General features: G+C 47.9%; 1 long non-coding RNA gene across 2 annotated transcripts; it reads left to right on the plus strand.

Annotated features, from left to right (window-relative positions):
* Positions 1-9,445: 9,445 nt before the first annotated feature.
* Positions 9,446-11,152, plus strand: LOC138581811 (uncharacterized). Of its 2 annotated transcripts, none has more exons than XR_011304798.1 (5): positions 9,446-9,491; positions 9,771-9,834; positions 9,920-9,983; positions 10,071-10,163; positions 10,794-11,152. It is a non-coding gene; the product is annotated as an uncharacterized lncRNA (long non-coding RNA). The 2 variants fall into 2 exon arrangements; XR_011304799.1 differs by having other exon boundaries at positions 10,074-10,163.
* Positions 11,153-19,653: the final 8,501 nt, after the last annotated feature.

Raw genomic sequence — 19,653 nt, forward strand, 5'->3', positions numbered from 1 at the left:
GTCCGGGCTGCGCCGGCTCTGCTGTATTGCCAGTGGATTCGCGGTGGTCTGCTCACACTCCCCAGTCTCGCCTATGTTGCCTTGGCTGAATGGGCACCCTGCGTCTTCTGCACCACCCGCGTGGGTTCTCTGATCTCCTCCGGCTTGACTGCCGGTCCCCACACAGGCATCGCTGCTGGCGGTCTCAGGTCCACTAACTCTGCCCCCAAACGCTGCAGTTCAAGTTTTCTTGGGGACCGCTCGCTTCACGGGTCGTCCCCTTTGCTTTTGCTGCCCTGGGGTCTTGTAACGCCGCTTATTGCTCCTTTTTCGGATGGCCGGGGAGGAGCGCGCTCCTCACGGTGGGGTGGTCGCGGGGGCCCTTTTGGAATCTTCTTATGAAGCTTTTTGAACCTTCGTCTGCCCTTTCTTGAGTAATCTTTCTTCCACACTTCTCAATCCATTTTTCGTCCAGGATGTGGCACAGAGGGGGTGCTGGTCTCCAACGCTGATGATGCGGCTTGGATGCACAACTCTGGCAGCGTCGGTGCTTATTACTAGACTTATCTGCCGCCTTTGATACCGTTGACCATGCCGCCTTGCTCGTCTGGGCCGGCCTTTCTGGTGCCGTACTTTCCTGGTTTTCTTTGCTTTCCTCTAACCGAACAGTCAATTTCCATCCCCCCCTTTTCACTCTGTACCGTCTGCCTTGAGATGTGGATTCCCTCAGGTTTCCTCCATCTTCCAGGTTTTGTTTAACATGTACATGTAACCTCTTACCAAGCTTATCTGCTCTCACGGCTTCCACTGTTATTCTTAACAGATCCTGCTCCGTTTAGATCTCTCTCTTGTCGAGACAGCGACCAGATTTAGGACCTGTCTCGAAGCTGTGAGTGCATGGATGTGTAATAGCTGCTTCAAGGGGAAAAAATGAGGTGTTGCTGGTGGGCCCTCCTTCCTCTACTGCCTTTTGGACCCCCTCTTTTTGGCCATCTTTAGGGGTAAATATGTCATCTGAGATTCCGCAGACAGAAAAGCTAAGTCTAGTATGTCAAAGGGGCCATCTTCAACTGAAAACCCCATAGTAAGTTTCTTTGTTTACTCCTTTCTCAGTTACGTGCCCCTGTGTTGCCTTACTTGTTATGTCCTCCATGGAACACTGCAACGCCCCATTTCTGGCACAAACTGGTTACTTCTTATGGCACCTTCAGGTCCTGCAGAACTCTGCAGCCAGAGTAGCCACTTACACACCTAGTTGTGCTCACATTACTCCATGTGTGCACCATCTTCATTGGCTACCCATGGCCAAGCCCATTCAGGTCAAGGGCTAATGTATAGTACATCATGCCTTTTATGGAACTGGGGCAGAATGTCTACAGGATAAATTCTGTTTGTACATTCGTGCTCGGCCACTCTGCTTGGAATGCCTGATATTAAATACTGACAAACTGCCTTGTACATATAAATCCATTATACATCCATATAAAAGTGCTGTGTGCAAATGCGTCATAAAGTCCAAGCAGAAGCATATTACTTCAAGGCAAATCGTAACTATTGCAAATGCTTGACTAAAGTGCCAAGAGTATAACGGATTCAAAAAGTGCCAGGTGCGCTTGAGAAACGTGTCAAGTGTTTCTGAGTTCCTTCCACTCTAATCGAATTTTTAATTTTAGGCAGTGTGAGTTGCTTTTCATGTTATTTTAACTCAGTGAGCCGCATTACGAGTTTGGAGGTAGCCATGGTGCTATTAGCGCCATGGCTGCCTCCAAACTCTGGTCCGGGTTCCTTGAATGAGGAATTACCAGGCCATTCCAACCTTGGAGGATCCGGTAATTCCTCATTCAAAAAACCCATCCCCATTTCCATTTGAGCCCCCACAGGGCTCAATGGGAATGGTCCCCTTGCGGGACCCGCAAAGGACGTCTGGTCTGACCAGACGTTCCGAGGGGGGTCCCGCAAGGGAACCTCGTAATAGGGTGGATTGGGTTTACCGGCGCTGTTAAACCCATTCCGCCCACCTTGTAATGAGGCCCACTGTCCTATAAATCCATATTTCGAGTGACATTTTTTACTTGCAAATATTCTGAGACCTTTAGTTGTCTATAGTTTACCTGTACTTATTCACACTACAGCACCATTATGAAAAGCAAATAATTTATAGATCGATAATTGCGTCACAAACCTCCGGTACTGTGTATCATCGTTCCCCTGCTGAAGGTGTGAAGTCGTAATATCTGTTGAGCCCTTACAGGAAATATTGTGACAAAAGATTGTGAACATTTGCAATAATAAAGTTTACTTTTTGTTTTATCCAATTCTTGCAGCGACTCATGTGCAGTTATGAGAACTGTTTTTCCATAAATGTTTCACTATTCGGCTTCTTTTTCCTTCCAATCCCCCAGGTAAAGCAGGTTCACTCCATATGGCTCCACCAATTTGATCTTTGGTTTACACATGTATATGTATTATTTGTTGCTTTACAGTGTAAGCACTTGTCATAATAAAAACACTTCAGTTACCCAATTGTCTATTTCTTTAAGCTAATGTGTTATTTGTTTTTAACCCCTTAACTGCCAATGCCTCCCACCCCCCGCGCGCCAAGCCCTTTTTTGGTGGTTTCGGTATGTCACCATTCAATCCCTTGTAATGCTTTATTTACATGTGATATCTCCCTCAAATTTGGCCCCCTTTCTTCCCACATGTAGGTGATCATAACGCCACCTAGGAATCCTAGTTTGCTGTATGGGGGTGAGAGAAAATAACCGAAAACGAGCACATTTCGTGTTTTTTCAGACAATGCCAATAAAATTATGTACAAAGAAGCCTGTGGGTGTTTCCTTGTAAGAGCTAGGAACAAATGATTTGCTGTGCTGAATTTGCCATTTTCCAGGCTTTCAAGAACAGGTTGAGTGAAAACCAAAAAAATAAGGTTACCATCAATTTTGTGAGAGCTATGCAGGTTTACCCCCCCACTACCCCACCCCAATAGTCCATGCGGGGACGGAATGGAAGAGGAGGGTAGGAAAGCTGAAAGGGAAGACCAAGGCATACATTTCTGAAAAGTAGACAAAATTCCAAGTTTAGGAAAGGGTGATTTGTGCAGGTGAGGCAACATCTATGTAGGGAAAATGCCCATAGTTTGGGGAAAGATTTGAAAAATTACAGTTAAAAAAGGTATGTGCTGGACATGGTTGGACTTGTAAGGTAATGACTTCTATGAATATTTAGAAAAGCAGTGCCCCGCTACATTCCCCTGACTTTTCCAGTTAGGAAATCGCATGTACCATAAGCCAAAAACGGAGCCATAGTACACAGGAATTTTATGCTGACGGCCTAAACAGACATACGTAGCGTGTGTAAATAAGGAAAATAAATGTGAGGAATGGCAAGCATACCATTTTTGAAAGAGCATAGGCAGCCCTTTTGAAGGGTAGGTGACTTGAGCAGGTTACAAAAGCATACAGTGCTTAAATCGGCAACTACATGTTGTTCACATTTGGAAAATTAAAGGGTTGTGTAACAAAGTTTAATAGCAAATGTATGAAAATGTTAAACCAAGAGAAAACAACAAATGTCCTACTATCCTACATACCCACACATGTCCTGACGAAAACTGTACCTCATGTGTCAGTGCAACTACCTGGGTGCAAATGGAAAGGGCTAAACCACTGGTAACCCACGTGTTTCAGGAGAGCAGACTCCCGTAGGAACCCACAGAGGTCTGACTTGTGCCAATTGCCCTAGAATGTATTCCCCAAAAGCCCGGCAAAGTCTGAAATGTAGGGAAAATAAACACAATTTTCAGACATTTCCAACCTGGAAACTACTGAAACATACCGCCAACACATGGCCTACCTTCCCAAAGGTGTCTCGATGAAAACAGTACCTCGTGCGGGTGTACCTACCTGGGTGAAAAAGTGTTAACCATCTCCAAGTCCAACGGCACTCCCAAGGAGCACCAGCAGGGTCTCCATCCGTTCCCTGAGGGGAAATTCTGTAATGCTGCCTACCCAGAGCTCCAGGATGGTCTGCGGTGATGTCACCGGCCTTGGATGACTCTACCATGTGGGTCCACCATCCCCAAGTGCAGCAGGACTCCCAGGGAGCCCCAGCAGGTTCCCCGACCTTTCCCAGAGGGGGAAGCTGTAACACAGGCCAGCCAGAACTCCAGGATAGTTTGTTCCTGGCCTTGGGCAGCTGTTTCCCATATGGAGTGACCATGCAGTGCAGCGGCTGTCCCAGGGAGCACTGACAGGGTTCTCCTACCCTGAGGGAGTGGCACCCTTCTGGTGCTTCCTGGAACCGCTGCTGGGCTGCGGGATGGACAACCCATATGGGAGACAGCCGCCCAAGGCCGGGCACTTTACCTGCAACCATCTTGGAGCTCTGGCTGGCCTATGTTACAGCTTTCCCCCACCAGGGAGCCCCGGCAGTGTGCCAAAACCTCCACGAAGGGAAAAGCTGTAATGTAGCCCAGCCAAAACTCAAGGACGGCTGGAGGTGATGTCCCCGGCCTTCGCCATCTGTCTCCCATGTGAGTCCACCATCCTCAAGTGCAGTGAGAGCGACCTACCCCAAAATCTGATATTTAAAAAAATGGGTACAAAACATTTGGAAAAAATGCAACTACTTCAGGTTCAATTTAAACACATAGATCCATAATTATGCCAACGGCTAAGATATTTCACACTTCGGTCCAATTAAATGGTTATAATAAATGTTGAATGTGATAAATATGTAAGAACCATGAACTAATAACTCGAGTAATAAAATAAATGAAAATAAGGCCTACTTTAACAATATAAATACTTTCATGGAATATAAACGACTTAAAATATGAAACTGTCAATGAAAAGAATTACATATTAAGTACAACATTGAACTGAGTGACAGCATAAAAAAGGAGAGAACTGTGACCATGTTTCTAGGTGGACATATGGGAATGGAGCTACGAGACCCTGGAGGGGCCTGTACTTTCAGAAAGATAATAGCCAGTATATAAGGTATTCCCAAGGCGTATACCCTATACACTTTATCCTTTGCCAGGTACCAGTCTGTAATTCAAGACCTGGTAGAGTTTTGAAGAATGAACAACTCTGCATTAGAAGGTCAAAAGTTTTGTGGGTATCGTCTTTGATCCCACTAAAAGTACATTTGAGTACACAGTCTTCAGGATGGACTGTGGAAAAGACCTACTTGAGCTTGGGTATGCAATGAAGTTGGCATATGAGGAGGTTCAAGGTTGGCAGAGTTATTGCGCAGCTGCCTGCAGGAGGCACCATGGTGGGGTCAGGCAGCTACCATCACAGCGCTGCTTGACTTCAAGGTGGCAGCTGACAATTTATAACTGATAAGAATCACTAGATCTGAAGATGGCGAGTTACTCAGAAGAGCCAATCACTTTGTCACGTACACACAAGGAGTTGGGCACATTAATTAACACCTTTCCTTTTACAGTATAAAAAGGGGCAGGACTATACAGGGAGGCTTTGGTAGAAGGCCTAGTATGGGAGTTTAGAAACAAGCGTTGCAGTAAAGAGCGGAGTAAAAGAGGAAGAAGGAAGGTGAAGGGAGTTGAAGGCGAGTAAGACTTGAGGTGGATGGGAGAGGAAGGTGAAGATGCGACAAAAGAAGGGAAAGTGGAGAGCAGCGTAAAAAGGGGAAAACTAGCAATGGGGGAAAAGCAGAGATGGAAGGTGAGACACAAGAGAAAGGAAGAAATTACTTGGAGAACAGTTTAAAAGGTACAGACAAAATCGGTGTAGGAAGAGGGCCACCGATGGAGGAACATTTTTGGAAAGGTACTGAGGAAGAAAAGGAAGGTGGAGGAAGGAAGAAGTGCAGAAGGTGGACCCTGAAAATAAGGTAAATGCTGTGGACGAAAGCCTGTGTCCATTAAGTATTATGCTAGCTGGTGCCTGGTTGTACATCTTAACCTAATACCTAGCCCATCAAAAGTAGAGAGGGGTATTGGAAAGATTAGGAGAAGTGCAGTACCCTGGGTAAACCAACTTGACTGTGGTTTAACTCTTAATACCAAGCTGAGTGGGCCTGTCTTCGGTTTCTGGCCCTGCCGATGCATCCCACAGTCAAAATGGTAGCTCAGTGGGACTCTCCAGGCATGTATTGGGGATTATCTGGGCTGTGCATGAGCCTATGAGGACACAGGAAGCACCCTAGCAGCATAGCCGTGCATGCAGACGACAGAACACGTGATCCAAGGACGCATTGTCCGGTGTTGCAAGTTGTTACCTGGCAATTTTAGACATGATAAGGAGTTGACATGTCTGTTGCTTGGCTATGTAACAAGCTGAAGGCCTCCACTGCCTGCGGACACTGCGCTCCGTGCTGTGCCTGTCCCACGTGCACTGTAGAGACCGAAAGAAACACTTGCACACATAAAGAAGGGAGCATGCCGTAGCACAATTGGCTGTTACTCTGAGAGGTGTTTTTTCATTGCACTTTAAAAGGGAGATTACAGACATTTGTCCCTGTGAACAAGGTGACAAATACCAAGAGCACAAAAATAGGGAAGCAACAGAAATGAATTCAAAGATTATGGGAAATATAGCAGGCACTGGGTTATTCCTAGGTTATTAAATCGAAAGAAAGATTCCAGAAGCATATGTTAGCAGTATATGGTCCTAATTATTTGAGTAAAAAGAAAGAGGCACTGTTTCTTTGTCGAGGTCGGGCTGGACAACAATTTCTTAAAACTAGCTGAATGCATCAAGATGGGCAACCAGCTTGATGTATGCATAGCCAAGATGGACAAGCATTACGAGGTGAAGGGGAATAACATTTTGGCTTGTTATCAATTTTCCATCAGACAACAGAAATGTTGTGAGACCATTGAGGAGTTTGTTACAGCACTGTGAGGGTTGGCTATAAAGTGTTGCTTTGAACATTATCAGAAAGAGGACATTCGGGACAAGTTGATGATCAACAGGAGATCAATTGGTCCCCTCGTCTAATGGGAACTAGCCCACTCACACTGAAGTAGCTATTTCCCATTAGAGAAACGGCCCTCTGACCTGGAGAGGCAGAAAAGTCGGAGGGCCGTTTCTCTAATGGGAAATAGCTGCTTCAGTGTGAGTGGGCTAGTTCCCATTAGAAGAGAAGACCTTTCTGCCTCTGCAGGTCGGGGGGCCGCTTCTCTAATGGGAAATAGCTGCTTCAGTGTGAATGGGCTAGTTCCCATTAGACGAGAGGACCTTTCTGCCTTTACAGGTCGGAGGGCCGTTTCTCTAATGGGAAATAGCTGCTTCAGTGTGAGTGGGCTAGTTCCCATTAGCCGAGAGGACCTTTCTGCCTTTCCAGGTCGGAGGGCCGTTTCTCTAATGGGAAATAGCTGCTTCAGTGTGAGTGGGCTAGTTCCCATTAGCCGAGAGGACCTTTCTGCCTTTCCAGGTCGGAGGGCCGTTTCTCTAATGGGAAATAGCTGCTTCAGTGTGAATGGGCTAGTTCCCATTAGACGAGAGGACCTTTCTGCCTTTCCAGGTCGAAGTGCCGTTTCTCTAATGGGAAATAGCTGCTTCAGTGTGAGTGGGCTAGTTCCCATTAGCCGAGAGGACCTTTCTGCCTTTCCAGGTCGGAGGGCCCTTTCTCTAATGGGAAATAGCTGCTTCAGTCTGAGTGGGCTAGTTCCCATTAGACGAGAGGACCTTTCTGCCTCTGGAGGTCGGAGGGCCGCTTCTCTAATGGGAAATAGCTGCTTCAGTCTGAGTGGGCTAGTTCCCATTAGACGAGAGGACCTTTCTGCCTTTCCAGGTCGGAGGGATGGAAAATAGCTGCTTCAGTGTGAGTGGACTAGTTCCCATTAGAAGAGAAGACCTTTCTGCCTCTGCAGGTCGGAGGGCCGCTTCTCTAATGGGAAATAGCTGCTTCAGTGTGAGTGGGCTAGTTCCCATTAGCCGAGAGGACCTTTCTGCCTTTCCAGGTCGGAGGGCCGTTTCTCTAATGGGAAATAGCTGCTTCAGTGTGAGTGGGCTAGTTCCCATTAGCCGAGAGGACCTTTCTGCCTTTCCAGGTCGGAGGGCCGTTTCTCTAATGGGAAATAGCTGCTTCAGTGTGAATGGGCTAGTTCCCATTAGACGAGAGGACCTTTCTGCCTTTCCAGGTCGGAGTGCCGTTTCTCTAATGGGAAATAGCTGCTTCAGTGTGAGTGGGCTAGTTCCCATTAGCCGAGAGGACCTTTCTGCCTTTCCAGGTCGGAGGGCCCTTTCTCTAATGGGAAATAGCTGCTTCAGTCTGAGTGGGCTAGTTCCCATTAGACGAGAGGACCTTTCTGCCTCTGGAGGTCGGAGGGCCGCTTCTCTAATGGGAAATAGCTGCTTCAGTCTGAGTGGGCTAGTTCCCATTAGACGAGAGGACCTTTCTGCCTTTCCAGGTCGGAGGGATGGAAAATAGCTGCTTCAGTGTGAGTGGACTAGTTCCCATTAGAAGAGAAGACCTTTCTGCCTCTGCAGGTCGGAGGGCCGCTTCTCTAATGGGAAATAGCTGCTTCAGTGTGAGTGGGCTAGTTCCCATTAGACGAGAGGACCTTTCTGCCTCTCCAGGTCGGAGGGCCGTTTCTCTAATGGGAAATAGCTGCTTCAGTGTGAGTGGGCTAGTTCCCATTAGACAAGAGGACCTTTCTGCCTTTCCAGGTCGGAGGGCACTTTCTCTAATGGGAAATAGCTGTTTCAGTGTGAGTGGGCTAGTTCCCACTATTATGCAGGACTTGGCCATTAGGGGCAAAAAGGGCAATTTTTCTAATGGTAACTAGCCTTCTTAGTGTGCGTAGGCTAGTTCCCATTATTATGCAGGACTTGGCCACTAGGGCCAAAAAGGGCCACTTCTCTAATGGGAAATAGCAGGACTTGGCCACTAGGGGCAAAAAGGGCCATTTCTCTAATGGGAACTAGCCTTCTCTGTGTGAGAGGGCTAGTTCCCATTATTATGCAGGACATGGCCACTAGGGGAGCAAAAAGGGCCATTTGTCTAATGGGAACTAGCTTTCTCTGTGTGAGTGGGCTAGTTCCCATTATTATGCAGGACTTGGCCACTAGGGGCAAAAAGGGCCATTTCTCTAATGGGAACTAGCCTTCTCAGTGTGAGTAGGCTAGTTCCCATTATTATGCAGGACTTGGCCACTAGGGGAGCAAAAAGGGCCATTTCTCTAATGGGAACTAGCCTTCTCAGTTTGAGTAGGCTAGTTCCCATTATTATGCAGGACTTGGCCACTAGGGGCAAAAGGGCCATTTCTCTAATGGGAACTAGCCTTCTCTGTGTGAGTGGGCTAGTTCCCGTTATTATTCAGGACTTAGCCACTAGGGGGCAAAAAAGGGCCATTTCTCTAATGGGAACTAGCTCACTCACACTGAAGCAGCTATTTCCCATCTGAGAAATGGCCCTAACAACCGATGGTCCGTTTCTCGGATGGGAACTAGTATCAACCGTATAAATACCTCTTCCCCCAGATCGAGTCTGACTCGGCTGGCGGCTTCACTCAAGAACACAGCAGGAAACTAGTAAATTCTTTTATGGCTGCACATTGTCTTTTGCAACCACGTTTTTAGTCATTTCTTAGCTCGGGGTCTTTTTTAAACTAGGAAATCGTTTAAATAGCGAGCGTGTTATGACGACGTACCTCTGTGCAGACTACTCTGATGTATTTCCCCCATTCCGTTACTCACGACGGAGGAACACACATACCTTTTTCATCTTTCTGTCGTTTTGTTGTGTTTGTCAGGTTAGCCTTACAGCAACCGCTGCACTACTCAGCTGTGCACATCCATTGTGTTTTTCAGCACCGGACCATTTCATTGTGAAGCCTGTGATCAGCCAATACTTGATTTACTTCAGCAGTCATCGGTATGTATCCATATGAGGATGCTTCTACAATTATCTCTGTTACTGTGTACACTTGCAGCTAATGAACGTCTCCACCTTTATTTAGATGGGGACCAGGAATTTATAAACTAAACAGGGTACCCTCCGTAAATATAATTCATCCTAGACAGGTAAATCACGTGCATAGAGCTTTCTAATATACATCCCTGTTTTTTTAATAAACATGAATCCTCACTACCAGTCTTTATGTATCCCAGTAGGACAACAATTTTGCCACTGGATTTGTGCCAACAAACACGTTTGCCTCTGGTGTTTTCTTTGTCCTGTGGAATCAAGACCACGACCTGAATGTAAGTATTACCATGCAGTGTCCAGTGACTGACATGTCGAACTAACTTGTAGCTGTAATAGTAAACGCTTTCTGGCAACGAAGTAGCCTTATAAATGGACTCAATACTGTGTCCATTGTTCAGAATGAATAGGCCATGGCTTAAACTTAAATAGTTGAGGAAAGCATAAACGGACAGAAAATGTCGTCTGAATCACTTAAATTTTGAATTTAGAATAAGGTGTTCTTTTGCCACATGGTACTATCACTTCAATTTAGACCTGGGCAGCAGGGTGAAAATAAATCATCCACTCGAGCGACGTTATTTATCATCGTCCCCACTTTCTCATTCGAACTGGAGAAAAAAGTAAGAGAATTTTCAAGAGTTACATGTCACACTATTGTATGTATATGTCATGTTTTAACCTTTATGTAGATAGATCGTCTGGTTGACACAATATTTCTTTTGGTTAAATATAACAATGTGCAATGTCATTTGGGCATGTGGTATTTGGTTAAAATGTTTAGAAACTTTAAGATTGATTGACTGCACCAACCAGCAGCACAGTAGAGAACATGAGTGATGTTTCAAAAACATGCCAACTACTTGTCGGATGAACTAATTGTAAATATATATATATATATTTTTTAGATCATTGATGTTGAATATACATCACCTGTTGGGGTAATACCTTGTACGTGAAGACATGTGGGAAGAAATCCTTTGTCCTGAAGATGGCCTTGACACCCTTTTCCTAATGGACAACAGAGAGGATGTCCAATGCGTTAGATGGCCGAAACATGTCGACACTCAATCTCTCAAGGGACGTCTAAATTTAGTCGTCTCTTTAACTAATTTGTCAAAAGAATCTTTCTCCTTGTCATTTCTATTTTGACATACCCCTTTTCACTATATGTTGTTTTTTTTAATAACAAATATGTATGAATTCACCATATTTTTTTAATAGAATTTTTTGGATCATATTAAAAAGAAATGTCTTTTAGCTACAATCATTGCTTTTGTCCTTTCGTGTCAGTCACTGTTGCATAAGCTAAAGAATTTGTATATATCTGTTGGTTTTTGTTTCTTGGTGTGACTAATACTCTCCTCTTACAACTCCCTTTTTCGATTAAGAGAGGGGTAATCAATTCTCTGTGCTTCGGCACCCTTTTGCTTCATATATATTTACCCTTGTGAGAATTGTTTCCCCGATAACAAAAATTTGGGTATTTACCATTTCATTATATATGCAGCATTACACATACCATGATGAACTTGGCCACCTTCTCATGCCTGTAGAGGAGTGCCCCACCCGACCGGCTAAGGCAGCGTGCCTTCAACAGGCCAAAGGTCTGCTCAATGACCACATGGGTACGGGTGTGGAAACGATTGTAGTTCTCTTCATGCCTGTTCTGTGGGTTTCGGACAGGGGTGAGGAGCCACAGCTTCAAGGGATAGCCACTGTCACCTGCATGGGAGGCCACATAAGGTACATGTCAGTCGAATCATGATGGACAGCTGTACTAGTCACACATGCCTGTAGATTATCATTGGTCACATGCACATGTCCCTGGTTGTGTGCACGCCCTTTTCAGGCCCACAATGTGTCCTGTGCCATGCACTAATGGTGTGGGTTGCATCTTCAAGATGATACATGGTGTGCACTGCCGTCTTGTTGCACATGCATCGTGCACGCATACAGCTGTGTTCATGTCTAATTTGTGATGTGTTGTCTTCTGTTGGAATTGCTGACTGGGAGCGTTGGTAGTAGGCTCTGCTATATTAGGCATTCAGCGCTGATTTTTGCCATGGTGACATGCTGCGTTCCTGTGGTTGTGGCGGCCCTGTGACAGACAGTGGATTCCCTTGTGGTTTGGTTCAATGCACTCCCATGGATGCTTGTCCTGTGTGGTGATTTGCTGGAGACAGCTACATAGTGCATATTCACTGCATGTTGCTGGATGGTGTTACGGAAGGTGAGGTCCGCTGATGAGTGGTGCATGTTTAGTGGGATGTGGGGTGGGGTTTACTGTTTGTCATGTTGTGATAGGTGTTGACCTTTCTTCTGTCCCAATGGATCTGGATGTCATGTTCTGTTTGGGATGCTTTTGGCATAGTGTTTAGTGATGTGCACCATGGTGGTGTCTGTATCTCTCCTCCCAAATCAGTGCCATATACCTGTCATGCAACTTACCAAGCAGCCAGGCATGTTGTCCAGCATGTCGTTCCATGTATCAGGGTAGCGTGGAGTTTCGCAGGACCAAAGAGTCATGAGTTAATCCAGGATATTGGGCACAACAATGTGTTATGATCTTGCTGGAGTCGCATACCATCTGCACATTGATGGAGTGGTACACCACCTCCATGGCATGCGGGACCACCAACTCCACGTGGGTATAGTCGAGGGCACCTATACAATTTGGCATGCCTGCCAGTGCATGGAAGCCAACTTTGGTATCAAGAATCTCCTGGGGAGTCCGTGGTAGGGATATGTAGTCCCTTGTGTGCTTGAGGAGGGCATCCAGCAATTGCTTCAGAATGTGAGAAAATAAGGGTTGTGATATGCCATGCATGTGCCCCACTGTGTGCTGGTAGGTTTCTGTGGCAAGGAAGTGGAGCACCAACACTATCTTCAGCAGAGGGGGGATGGCGGTGCGTATTTCAATGAGGCTGACAATGTCGTTGTGTATCATGTCCACAATGGTGGTGATGGTGTCCCGGTCCAGTCGGTAAAGGGTGTGGGTCTGCTCCGGGGTTAGGTTGAAAGGACTGACTCTAATGCGAGGGATTGGGGGCTGCCTGCATGGTACTGCTGGCTCCACTGGTGGGGCATGCTGGGCCTGTCTCATCCTCCTTCTCCTCTTGCGTCCCCTCTGTGGTGCCTGCTGTTGCTGTTGTTGTTGCTGGTGTTGCAATGCAGGCATGTCCTCCAGCTCCAGTATTGCTACTACTATTGGAATCATCTTGGTGTGGGAAGGGGTGTGGTGTGTGGGTATGCTCCTTTTGTACTGGCCCAGACTCCATTGCCTCCACCTGTGCTGATTGTGTGCATCTGTGGCAGTTGGGTACACAGCACATTGCATTTTACGGTTGGTTCGAGATGCCGGTATCCCCTAATAGCGCCTTCATGATGCCGGTATTTGCTTGTCCGCCTGACTTGTGATTTCCTCCCATTAGCGGCATGTCGGTATTGCCGGTTTGATGGGCCGCGTGCTCGCGCCCATGCCGTTATTAACAGTGCCGCTAATAGCGGGGTCTCAGGTCGGAATAGCCCGGAGCGGTTAGCGATGCCGGTAATCCTTTACCGGCATCGTTTTTCCCTTACCTCCAGACTCGGAATGTCCCCCCATGTCTAAGCTTATTTCCCCACCCATGTTAGTGTTAAAATAATCCTTGATTTTAGCGTCTATTTCATCACAGAGAACCTGATCTGCTAACATTCCTTTTGGGAATTTCCAACTCCAGAGTGCGGGAACAATATTGGGAAGCTTAACGTCTATGGACAAAGGGGTATGATCTGAGATGGTGATTGTGTGTGTCTATGCATGTTACTCTACCTATCAATCGGACCGTGGCCCAAAAATAATCTATCCTTGACAAGGACTTGTGAACATGAGAATGATAAGTGTACGCTCTCTCCTCTCCCTTCAACGTTGGCCAGATATTTTTAAGGGTCATTTGCTCAAATTATTGTGTAGGAGCCCTAGAGGAGGCCAGGGGACGTGCCCGCATGGTGCTAGAGCTCCTTTCCCATACAGGGTCCCATGCAATGTTTAGATTCCCCATTAAATTATTTCTCCCTGACCGCATTGTTCCAAATTAGACAACATTGTTTTCAGAAACCCCTCCTGCCCTGTATTAGGGGCATATACAGAAGCTAAAGCGGTAGTCATCGATCCTAGTTGTACCAGTAGATACAAATAGCAGCCTTACCTATCAGCTTTTACCCAGGTAATAGAGACCTGCACCCCTGCTTTAAAGGCAATCAGTACCCCGCTGTCTTCCCATTTGCATTAGCCTGCCTAGTTATTGGATATTGCTTAAGCTTCAGCTTGTGCCAATCCTGGTATCTAATGTGAGTTTCTTGTAAAGCAACAAGATCAGGCTGATGCGTGTGTAGCAATCGCTCCAATTTCCTTCTCTTAACAGGGGTATTCGTCCCCTTATATTTAGAGTCAAACACTGGATGGTATAATAGTTTAACAGCGTCACAACCTCTGGGATGCACCTCCAAGGACCACCCTCTGACCTTCAGATTCCCGTTCTGTGTACCAACCCACCCCCCCCAAATTTACATTTTAACTCCCAACTTGTACCCATTCCCTCCCTCCCCCAACAGTTCACCAACATCTTTTCCCGTTCCCTGGCGTAAACCATCATTGCTAAACTCTTCTCGGACTCTGTCCTTGGAGATGGCCTACCTCCCAAACCATTGACAAATGCAGGTATACTAAAACCCTCTTTATGTTTCTCTTATAGGATCCAGGATGAGCCTCTACGTAGCCCCAAATGTACATTAGGATATTCATGCTCTGTAAAATGTACCTTGCTTCTCCGCATCAACTTCCTCTCGACGAGTTAAAACTCTGCTTGTTCAAGGGGCAGGAGGCTTTCTCGCTTTTCTTGTCCTGGAGCGCTGTCCATTCTCAGTATTGTGGGCCTTGGGGAACATGTTCCCGAACCCTAGTATTTGAATCCCATTGACCTTCCTGATTCAGAGGCAAAATTTGTGCTCCCTCCTCCTTTGTTGTCACTTGATACTGTTTGCCCTCCCAGGTGAATAAAAGTGCAAAAGGTAAAGTCCACCTATATAATACCTATACAATATCTTGTGTGTTTGCAGTTGTTGCAGGATTTCAAGCATCTCTCCCCTTTTGGGCTTACTGCACAGAAACACCCAGACTCGCTTGTAGTGGAAAAGTTTGCTTTAATGTGACAGGCCAAAGCTCACAAATAACCGCTAACCTGGCTCCCTGCCTTACAGACTAACACAAGATGTTTTAACAACAAAACTAAATGTAATAATTAAACACTTTCAATTCCCCCCAACAATTAAATAATTAAATCAGTTCCACTTCCTCCCTTCCTGTCCCTTGGCCCCCACTGTCTCCTTACCATCTTCTCAAGGCGTCCCGCTTTCTCCCCAGGGCCATGCCCCTCCATCTTCAACACCTGTTCTCCCGGGGTAGTTCATTTGTGCAAACAGCACCACCCCCATAATTTCCTGTGCTATTCCCCATTGTGCTTCACTCCTCCCGCCTCTAAAATGGGCCATGCCCCCAGCAACAGAAAAACCCTCCACTGAGGTGTTCCTTCTGCCCCACTCCTACCAACTTCCTTCTAATTCCAACTCCTTATTATCTCTTGCACCTGCAAGGTCAAATCCACAAGGTAGTAACTGTTCCCATAAATTGACAGGTGAACATTATCCTCCCGAAAAATCTTGAAGTCCTCATATACTATTTCTTTGTGCTCCAAAACCAACACTTTCGCCAAGCCACAACATTTTACCATCTCTCTATTGATACCCTTCCTCGTCCGCTCTATTGGACCCTCACTTACCGCTCCCCTCCATACTCTCCTTGGCAACAGTTTTGTCCACACTACACTAGCCTTGGGCCATATACCCCAGACCCATACCAAATCCCTCTTCATTTTTCTCAGCAGAGCCACACCTGTCTCTCTTACTAGGTCATTCTCCCCTGCATCAATGATCACCTCCTCTGGACACCCATAGCGCTCCTTCAACCCCACCAACATAGGCAGCAGCTGATCCCAACGAAGCCCCCCTAAACATGACCACCTTACCAGCCCCACTTTGTAGCTACACCCCAATTGGGTGCCAAAAAACCCTTTTCTCCGCCTCCTTCACCACCCACTTAACAATGGAGTGGCCCAAAATCCAAATCTGTGGCATCTCCCCCGGCCTCCGCACTGCATCTAAAAAATAAATTACAATGTCACTTTTCAGTCATGACCACCCCACAACAATCAGCCCTTCGCTGCGCCCCATCCATATTTCAAACAGCCCCTTTACCGAAGTCCCTAATATACCCTTTGACCTTCCCGGACCTCCACCGACCCCAACTTTTCACCTTATCTTCAGATAAACCCAACCGACTACCTTCAGATGCCACACCCATCCTAAACTAATGAGTTCCACACTCCTACACCTTTGCTCCCACCGCTACCAACGCATTCCTCAGACAACCCATCCTCACCTGACCACCTCCTTATTCCCACTACGGAAACACCCCCCGGTCCTTTCCTACCTGGCCCCCTATAATTCGCATCTTTATCACCTATCCTTTAAACAATGCACCTATCCCCACTTAGACCCCCTTCCTCCTCTATCCTACTACCCTCCTGTTCACCCTTGCCCCCCACCCTCCATCACCTTCCTACGTTTGCCCCGTGTTGCCCACCCTGCACCAGGGGCCCACGTGCACCCGTGTCTATGAGGGCCTTTTCCTCATTACTCCTCTCTACCACTGCACCAGGGGCCAAACCTGCACCCCCGTCCATGAAGTCCAATCCATATAACTTACTCTTCCAGCACCTTGCGTCCATTACACCATGTTTCCCACCTGCACCAGGGGCCCTCGTGCACCCCGTCCATGCAGTCACATCTCATCACTTCCCCGGCTGCACCAGGGGCGCTCCCACACCCCCGTCCATGCAGTCACCTCTCCTCATTCCCCCAACTGCACCAAGGGCCAAACAAGCTAAGTTCCTCCCATGCTGTGCATACTCAATTCCCACCCTAGCATGTGTCCTGTCTCCTGCCCCTTCTGCAAACCGGGGCTACTACCGTACGCTAGGAAGTTGCGATATCCTCTTAACCTCTGTGAGTCTCTCCGTATTGACTCTGTGCTCCTATAACCCTCTCACGTCCCCCCAAAGCTTGCTCACCTTGTTGTGCGGCAAGCGTGAGGGCTTCATCACCATCGTCCACGTGCTCCCAATGACGGCCACCACCCCCTAACATTTTTCAGTTACATCTTCCCCCTCGGCCCTCCCGTGCCCTACCTAAACGTTTTCCTACTCACCCCTCTCCTACACCCTTGGGATCACCCCCAAATCCTCTACCCAATCTTTGCGCCCCCTCCCTTTCCGATAAACTGATGCCCCACCTACAGGAACCCCCCACTTTAACTGGCATACGGTCCTTCACCCCCACCTCCCTGCCCCGCTCCTCGCCCTTTCCCTCTAACCCCTGCCTGAAAACAATGTGTAATCGGGTGCCGCACACCTGCCACACTCGTGTTTAAATTTGCACATCATCCTTGTGCAGCTTTCTTTATTGAATGCCCAAAATGCTGCTGAGGGCTGACCTCTGCCTCCTCCTCCCACCCCTTCTATGGCAGGGCGACCAAGAAAGGTCTGGTAAGGCACGGGTAAGCCGCTTGCCGTTTGTACCGTTGGAGCAGGCCTGGTCAGCGCCATCCATTGCAACTAGAGATCCATATCTATCTCCCCCCAAACTGCCTGACTGTCCTCCACCAACCTTGCTCTAAACTTCTCATCATAACGCACCCAAGCAAAGCCCCCGAAACTCGAGAATGCCTTTCTAATCACATCCATGTACTTTAACAGAGCCACACATCTTTCTGGAAATTTCTCACTCGCATAGACAATAAAAGCTGATGTCCAATTCTCAATCGTCACCAGTACCTTTGGACGGGAGGCCAGCTCCCTCTCCTCTTTAGAAGCCTCTTTGGCTCTCACCTCCCTATGAAGCAGCTTGAACACGTCCACAAATTCCCCTGCCCATATCTTATCCTTTGTCGTTGCCATCAAATGTGCTCCCAGGGGTTTTATAATGCCCATGTATGGCAGCTTTTTCTCCTTGCCCTTTCCCTCTGTATCTTTCTTCTTTGTAACCTGTACCTGGGGTGCCAAGGGCTCAATCACCCTGTCTGTCTGCACCTCCACCGAAGAAATCTCCTTCTCCCCCACCTAGGCTCCCATAGCATGCACGCCAATCTCTCTCCTCACCCCTTGCAACCCTGTCTCTTCCCTTCTTGGCCCCAACCTTGTGTCCCCCCTCTGCCATGCCGCTGACCAGTCCCCTTCCCTCTCACCTCTTTCTGCCCTGCCATCGCCCCTCTGCAGCGTGGCCTCCCCTCCGACGCTCCTCATCTCCTTCCTTACTGGGCTCCTGCTGCGGGGACAAAACATGTCAACAGTCACCCAGCCAGTTATCCCACCAACCTCTTTCCCCCGAGCCTCCTTGCTCCTGTCTTTCGCCTTCCCATCTTAGGCCACTTCTCGCCCTCTCCCTCCTCCCTACAGCAATGTACCCTTCATCCTCCCACTGCCCCACGTATTCTTCCACCCCTTCATCATCGCCCATGTAATACCATTGCTGTTGCGAGCACATGCTCTGGCCGGGCAGATCCTCCTCTTGTGAGCCCGGGGCGTCCACCCCACCACTCCATCAGCGTCTTCTCAGCGAGGCCGCATAAACCCCTTCCTGGTCCTCTTCTCTCGGGCGAGGGGTCCTCTCCTCCACCCTGTGGTCCTCCTCGCTAGGGGCCGTGCTGTGCCCTATAGACTGTCCTCTCGAATTTTGTGGCAGGGCTGTTCTTAAACCCTCTCCATATTCCACCTCTGAAATAGCTGGGGCTGCTCTGTGCCCTCCACCCGAAATCCTCCTAGCTGGGGGGGGGCGTTCCATGCCCCTCCCTTACCTCACTAATCAAAGGGGACCGCTCTCTCCTCCTCCCACCTGCACTCTTCTGCAGGTATTTTCCTCCCTTGCCCCTCTGCCCTGTCGCTCCTTTCTGCACCCCGTCACCCCCACCTTCACCCCCCACCCGCCCTGCACCTTTTTGCAAACTCCTAACGTCCCCTTCATCCGCCAGGTCATTTTCCCCCAAACCCCTTCCTGACCCCTCTCCTAACAGCACTCCCCCCCTGGCCGCTCTCCTGTCAATCTCCCTCCTCATCTTCCTACCCCTAAACTCCCAGACCTCCCCTCTACCTGCCGTGGGGCTACATGCCACCACTACCGCGAGAGCCCCATCTGCCACTGCTCTCCGCTGCGGCCTTCCTCCACCATCCCCCCTTCGCCCGTAACCTCCCCCACAACCCCCTCAAGCTAGGCTTTGGATGCCCTGCTAATGATCTCTAAGGCTTCCCTCAGTGCCTTGGCATCCACCAATCCCTTCCTCTTGGCCCCTTACCCCACCATGGTGCCCAGTAGTACTCTAACTGGGTGCAAATATATCCCCTCTTCAGTTCTGGCCCTAAAAATATATGCAGACGTGCCGCTTCAACTTGTGCACAGCACCTTAGCCACTTATTCACTAGCGCGCTGCCAAACAGGGGAAGAAAAGCCTCTTATTGAGCCTGGCAATTCCCTGTGCAACTATAAACCTACAAAATTGGCCCTAAATAAATGTATACACCTAGCATCTGCAAATAACAGCAATTATCTGTCCCTCAGTCACTAATCCTGTGCTAATCTATACATTATTTTATTTTAATTTCCTGCCTTTTCCTAAAT

The sequence above is a fragment of the Ambystoma mexicanum genome, chromosome 3q (assembly GCF_040938575.1).
Source record: "Ambystoma mexicanum isolate Mex_15411 chromosome 3q, UKY_AmexF1_1, whole genome shotgun sequence".
In the NCBI taxonomy this organism is placed as follows: domain Eukaryota; kingdom Metazoa; phylum Chordata; class Amphibia; order Caudata; family Ambystomatidae; genus Ambystoma; species Ambystoma mexicanum.